At 35.2% G+C, this 7,273-nt stretch overlaps 1 non-coding gene across 1 annotated transcript; it reads right to left on the reverse strand.

Moving 5' to 3' along the window:
* Positions 1 to 6,001: 6,001 nt before the first annotated feature.
* On the reverse strand, positions 6,002 to 6,106 carry LOC139036102 (U6 spliceosomal RNA). The gene has a single exon (XR_011488846.1). It is a non-coding gene; the product is annotated as a U6 spliceosomal RNA (small nuclear RNA).
* Positions 6,107 to 7,273: the final 1,167 nt, after the last annotated feature.

Consider the following 7,273-nt stretch of genomic DNA (forward strand, 5'->3'; position numbering starts at 1 on the left):
TTGCATTCCCACCAACAGTGTAAGAAGGTTCCCTTTTCTCTACACCCGCTCCAGCATTTATTACTTGTAGACTTAGATAGCACCCATCCTGACTGGTGTGTAATGGTACCTCATTGTGGTTCTGATTTGCATTTCTCTGATAATGAGTGATGTTGAGCATCTTTTCATGTGTTTGTTAGCCATTTGTATGTGTTCTTTGGAGAAATGTCTGTTTAGTTCTATGGCCCATGTTTTTATTGGGTCATTTATTCTTCTGGAATTGAGCTGAAGAAGTTGCTTGTATATTTTTGAGATTAATCCTTTGTCTGTTGCTTCATTTGCTATTATTTTCTCCCATTTTCAGAATGGGAGAAGGTGTCTTTGCACCTTGCATATAGTTTCCTTTGTTGTGCAAAAGCTTTTAAGTTTAATTAGGTCCCATTTGTTTGTTTTTGCTTTTATTTCCAATATTCTGAGAGGAGGGTCATAGAGGATCCTGCTGTGATTTATGTCAGAGAGTGTTTTGCCTATGTTGTCCTCTAGGAGTTTTATAGTTTCTGGTCTTACATTTAGATCTTTAATCCATTTTGAGTTTATTTTTGTATATGGTGTTAGAAAGTGTTTAGTTTCATTCTTTTACAAGTGGTTGACCAGTTTCCCCAGCACCACTTGTTAAAAGAGGTTGTCTTTTCTCCATTGTATATTCTTGTCTCCTTTGTCGAAGATAAGGTGTTCATAGGTGAGTGGATTTATCTCTGGGCTTTCTATTCTGTTCCATTGATCTATATTTCTGTCTTTGTGCCCATAACATATTGTCTTGATGACTTTGTAGTAGAGCCTGAAGTCAGGCAGGTTGATTCCCCCAGTTCCATTCTTCTTTCTCAAGATAGCTTTGGCTATTCGAGGTTTTTTGTATTTCCAAACAAATTGTGAAATTATTTGTTCTAGTTCCCTGAAAAATACCATTATTAGCTTGAAAGGGATTGTATTCAATCTATAGATTGCTTTGGGTAGTATAGTCTTTTTCACAATATTGATTCTTCCGATCCATGAACACGGTGCATTTCTTCATCTATTTGTGTCCTCTTTGATTTCTTCCATCAGTATTTTATAGTTTTCTATGTATAGGTCTTTTGTTTCTTTAGGTAGATACACTCCTAAGTATTTTATTCTTTTTGTTGCAATGGTGAATGATATTGTTTCCTTAATTTCTCTTTCTGTTTTCTCATTGTTAGTGTATAGAAATGCAAGGGATTTCTGTGTGTTAATTTTATATCCTGCAACATTACTGTATTCCTTGATTAGCTCTAGTAATTTTCTGGTAGAGTCTTTAGCATTTTCTATGTAGAGGATCATGTCATCTGCAAACAGTGAGAGTTTTACTTCTTCTTTTCCTATCTGGATTGCTTTCATTTCTTTTTCTGTTCTGATTGCTGTGGCCAACACTTCCAAAACTATATTGAATAGTAGCAGTGAGAGTGTGCACCCTTGTCTTGTTCCTGACTTTAGAGGAAATGCTTTCAATTTTTCACCATTGAGGAAAAGGTTTGCTGTGGGTTTGTCATGTATCGCTTTTATTATGTTGAGGTATGTTCCTTCTATTCTTGCTTTCTGGAGAGTTTTCATCATAAATGGATGTTAAATTTTGTCAAAGGGTTTTTCTGCATCTATTGAGATAATCATAAGGGTTTTCTCTTTCAATTTGTTAATGTGGTGTATTACATTGATTAATTTCCGGATATTAAAGAATCCTTGCATTCCTGGGATAAAGCCCACTTGGTCATAATGTATGATCTTTAAATATGTTGTTGGATTCTGTTTGCTAGAATTTTGTTAAGGATTTTTGCATCTATGTTCATCAGTGATATTGGCCTGTAGTTTTCTTTTTTTGTGGCACCTTTGTCTGGTTTTGGTATTAGGTTGATGGTGGCCTCATATAATGAGTTTGGAATTTTGCCTTCTTGTGCAATTTTCTGGAAGAGTTTGAGTAAGATAGGTGTTGGCATCCCAGTATTCATCACAGCATTGTTTATAATTGCCACAACATGGAAGCAACCTAGATGTCCATCAGCAGACGAATGGATAAGGAAGCTATGGTACATATACACTATGGAATATTACTCAGCCATTAAAACGAATTCATTTGAATCAGTTCTAATGAGATGGATGAAACTGGAGCCCATTATACAGAGTGAAGTAAGCCAGAAAGATAAACACCAATACAGTATACTAATGCATATATGTGGAATTTAAAGAGATGGTAATGATAACCCTATATGCAAAACAGAAAAAGAGACACAGATGTACAGAACAGACTTTTGGACTCTGTGGGAGAAGGCGAGGGTGGGATGTTCTGAGAAAATAGTGTTGAAACAAGTTTATTATTAAGGGTAAAATAGATCACCAGCCCAGGTTGGATGCATGAGACAAGTGCTCAGGCGGGGCTGGTGCACTGGGAAGTCCCAGAGGGATGGGATGGAGGGGGAGTTGGAAGGGGGGATTGGGATGGGGAACACATGTAAATCCATGGCTGATTCATGTTAATGTATGGCAAAAAAAAAAAAAACACTACAATATTGTAAAGTAATTAGACTCCAACTAAAAAAAAAAAAAAGAAAAGAAAAAAAATGTTTTTAATTGTGAAGATTCACTATTGTAAAAGGTCCTATCAAGCATCCCTTATCATTTAGAATCTTTATCCTGAATGTTTCAGTTTTCTTTGTGTTGGAGAGTAAAAATAGTAAACATTCCTATTGTGATTGCTATTATTAAGTGACTATATTCATATAAAGTGCTTAGCACAGTGAGAGGCATATAAAAGTGCTTTTGTTATTATTGTTTCTAGTTCTTGTGAAAACCCTATGCTTTTACAAAACATGATTTTTGAACATCAAGGAATACAATTTCTGATGTCAATCAGAGTTCTACTGAAAGGCAATCTTTTCTGAATGTTATGTTGTCCCTGTGGACATTCTAAAGTGTAATATGCTAATTCTATTTTTTGTAAAGTTTTTAAAGATTCTATGGTACTTCCATTGTGGTTAGAATTTTATAATTCAACATTGCAGTTATTGTCTGTGGCTTAATAAGCCTCCAAAGACATCCAAGATATCTCTAAGTGTTTATGTGAAGAGGAGGAGGAGTAATAGTTGCAATAGTGTTTCTCTGTTTATGCCCTGACTAGGAAAAAAGGTGCCTTTACTATTTAAGAAAGCAGAAATGAATGAAAAATTCCACCATTACAAGTGGACTGGACTGAAGAAGACTATGATCATAAATGGAGTTTTGTGGACTACTCCTTTTAATGCAGCATGTTATTTACTGTCAAAGTAATTTAAGTTCATTGAGAAATTTCTTTTTTCTTTTTTTTTAATTAGTTGGAGGCTAATTACTTTACAATATTGTAGTGGGTTTTGTCATACATTGACATGAATCAGCCATGGGTTTACATGTGTTCCCCATCCCGATCCCCCCTCCCACCTCCCTCTCCGCCTGATCCCTCTGGGTCTTCCCAGTGCACCAGGTCCGAGCACTTGTCTCATGCATCCAGCCTGGGCTGGTGATCTGTTTCACCCTAGATAATATACATGTTTCAATGCTGTTCTCTTGAAACATCCCACCCTCGCCTTCTCCCACAGAGTCCAAAAGTCTGTTCTATACATCTGTGTCTCTTTTCCTGTTTTGCATATAGGGTTATCATTACTATCTTTCTAAATTCCATATATATATGTTAGTATACTGTAATAGTCTTTATCTTTCTGGCTTACTTCACTCTGTATAATGGGCTCCAGTTTCATCCATCTCATTAGAACTGATTCAAATGAATTCGTTTTAATGGCTGAGTAATATTCCATGGTGTATATGTATCACAGCTTCCTTATCCATTCATCTGCTGATGGGCATCTAGGTTGCATTGAGAAATTTATAAAGCAAATTTGTGAAAGATGCTATCTATAAACCCTCATATATGAAACCAAGCAAAACTTTAGGATATTATGACTGTTTTTTCCCCCTTTTCCATCTCAAAAAAGTCACATTTGGTCTCTCCACAAAGACAATAGTAATGGTAGAAGTAATGAAAAAGGGGAGAAGGAATTCTCAGGGCAAAGGAGATATATATACATATGTCTTATATATGTTTTATATATATAACTAGCGAGCTTGGTGGGCTGTAGTCCATGGGGTCATGAAGAGACGGACATGACTGAGCGACTTCACTTTCACTTTTCACTTTCATGCATTGGAGAAGGAAATGGCAACCCACTCCAGTGTTCTCGCCTGGAGAATCCCAGGGAAGGGGTAGCTTGGTGGGCTGCCATCTATGGGGTCTCACAGAGTTGGACACGACTGAAGCGACTTAGCAGCAACAGCAGCAGTGATATATATAGTTATGGGAATTTAGCATTATACAGCAAAGGAAACTGTTTAGAGACAATGGTAGCTCAGAAGTTCCATTTGCTTTAGTTTGATAGCATTATTTTTATTATTTTTTGTTAACATCTCTAGATGGGAATGAACACAAAATATGTCATTTTCTTTAGAAAGTGTTTAATTGTGTTTTGAAATGTATTCAGAGTTACACTAAAGTGAGATAGAGCCTTTGCTTTTTTAATCTAATTATATTCTTTCTCTTTCTTCTTCCTACTCATACATTTAATTTCTTTTCCAACTCTTCAAATCTAATTCAGTTTTTTTAATAGTGGTAAGACAACATGAGATCTACCCACTTAACAGTTTTAAGTGTCCAGCAGAGTGTTATTAACTATAGGCAATATGCTATATCATAGATCTCTCCAACTTATTCATCTCGCATAACTGAAGCTTTATATACCCACTGAGTAACAATTCTCATTTTTCCACCCCCTGCCCCCAGCCACTGCTAGCCACCATCCTATTCTCTGCTCCCATGAATTGGAGTATTTCAGATACTTGAGATAAATGGAATGATGCAGTATTCATTTTTCTATGATTGACTGATTTTTCTTAGCACAGTATTGTCCAGGTACATCTATGTTTTTACATATGGCAGGATTTCCTTGTTTTCAAGGCAAAAAAAAAAAAAGTTCATTCTGTATGTATACTACATCATCTTAATTCATTCAACTGGATGGATATTTAGATTGTTTCCATAGTTTGGCTGTTGTGAATAATGTTATAATAAATATGAAGCATAGATATCTCTTTGAGATCCTGACTTCAACTCTTTTGGATATATGCCCAGTAGTGGGACTGACACAGTAGTTCTATTTTTAATATTTTGAGAAACTTCTATATTATTTACCATAATGGACACACTGTTTTACAATCTTACCAATGCTGTAAAAGAATAAAATTTCTTCACATACTCACTATTACTTACCTAAAAAAAAATGATGGCTATCCTAACAGATGTGGTATATAATTTTGAACTGCATTTCCCTGCTGATTAGTGATGTTGATTGTCTTTAATCTGCATCTTTGTCCTTTGTATGTCTTCTTTGGAGAAATGTCTATTCAAGTTCTTTGCTTATTTTTAAACTGGGCTATTTGTTTTCACTATTGAATTCTATGGGCTTCCATGATGGCTCAGCAGTAAAGAGTCCACCTGCAATGAAGGGGATGCAGGAGACACTGGGGCAGGAAGATCACTGGAGGGGGAAATAGCAGCCCACTCCAGTGTTCTTGCCTGGAGAAACCCATGAACAGCAATCCCTGGTGGGTTATAGGCCACAGGGTTGCAAAGGTCAGACTAAACTGAGTACAGCATAGCACATTGAGTTCTATAAGGTCCTCATATTTTATATATTAACCTCCTGCCAAATACATGGTTTAAAAATTCTTTCTCCCTTTCCACAGAGTGTGCCTCAAGTTTGTTCTAGTCCCACTTGTTTGCTTTGCTTTTGTTGCCTGTGTTTTTGGTGTTATATCCAAGTAATAATTATCAAGAAAAATGTCAAGAAGATTTCCCTCCATGTTTACTTCTAGGAGATTTACCATTTAAGATCTTGAGTTTAAGGCTTTCTTTTTCTATTTTTAATAACAAAAATGTGTGGAATGGCTCACAAATTTGTGTGTTATCCTTGCATAGGGGTCATGCTAATGTTCCCTGTATGGCTGCAATTTTAATAAATGTGTTGCCAAAGCAAGCAACTGAGTTTAAGTCATTAATCCTTTTTGAGTTGATTTTTGTGTACAGTATAAAATAAGGATCCAATTACAGTTTTTTGCATGTGGACATCACTTTTCCCAGAAACAACTGTTGAAGAGACTATCTTTTCCCCATTTTGTATTTTCAAGATACTTGTCAAACATCAGTTGGTAAAATATGTATTTAAATTTGTAGTTTAGCAGTATGTACATTTTAACATCATTCCAATGCATGAACACAAATTATCGTTTCATTTATTTGTGTCTTCTTCATTTTCTTTCATCAATGTCTTATAGCTTTTGGTATACAGATATTTCACTACTTGGTTAAAGTTATTCCTAAGTATTTTATTCTTTCTGATGCTATTTTAAGTGGAATTGTTCTCTTAATTCCATTTATGAAGAGTTAGTTGTGAATGTATGTAAATCCAGCTGGTTTTTATATGTTTTCTATCTTTTACTGAATTTTTTTATTTTATCCAACAGTTTATGTGGAGTATTTAGGATTTTCTTTTACTTCTAAAATACATCATCAGCAAAAACACCATCTTCCTTTCTCCAAATCAGATGTCTTGTCCATTTGCCCTGGCCAGGACTTGCAAAACTGTGTTAAGGGGGATGGGGGTGGGGCATGGGCATCCCTGTTTTGTTCTTGATTTTAGCAAAACTTTCAATGTTTCACTATTGAGTATGATGTTAGCTATCAGCTTGTCATATATGGCCTGTATTAAGTTGAGGTATATTCCTTCTCTATCCAATTTCTTGAGAACTTTTATCATGAAAATGTACTCAATTTTATCAAAGGATTTTCTTGCTTCTATTGAGATAATCATGTGATTTTTAACCTCTATTCTATTAATGTGGCACATTGCTAATTATTTTATATATATTGAACCATCCTTGAATCCCAGGCATGAATACAATTGATCATGTATTGGCATCTGATTTCATTTATTTGTATTCTCCTATAACTCACTGAACTTCTTAGAGATGACTACTTTGAATTCCTTCTCAGACAATTCTTACACCTCAATTTTTTAAGAATCATTTACTAGAGATTTAATTTTTTTCCCTTTTGGGGGTCATATTTCTTAAAACCTCATGTTTCTTGTAGCTTTTCATTTTGTGTCTGTGTATGTCTGACTCTTTTTAGACTGGTTTCATCAAG

The sequence above is a fragment of the Odocoileus virginianus genome, chromosome 7, assembly GCF_023699985.2.
Source record: "Odocoileus virginianus isolate 20LAN1187 ecotype Illinois chromosome 7, Ovbor_1.2, whole genome shotgun sequence".
Classification (NCBI taxonomy): Eukaryota; Metazoa; Chordata; class Mammalia; order Artiodactyla; family Cervidae; genus Odocoileus; species Odocoileus virginianus.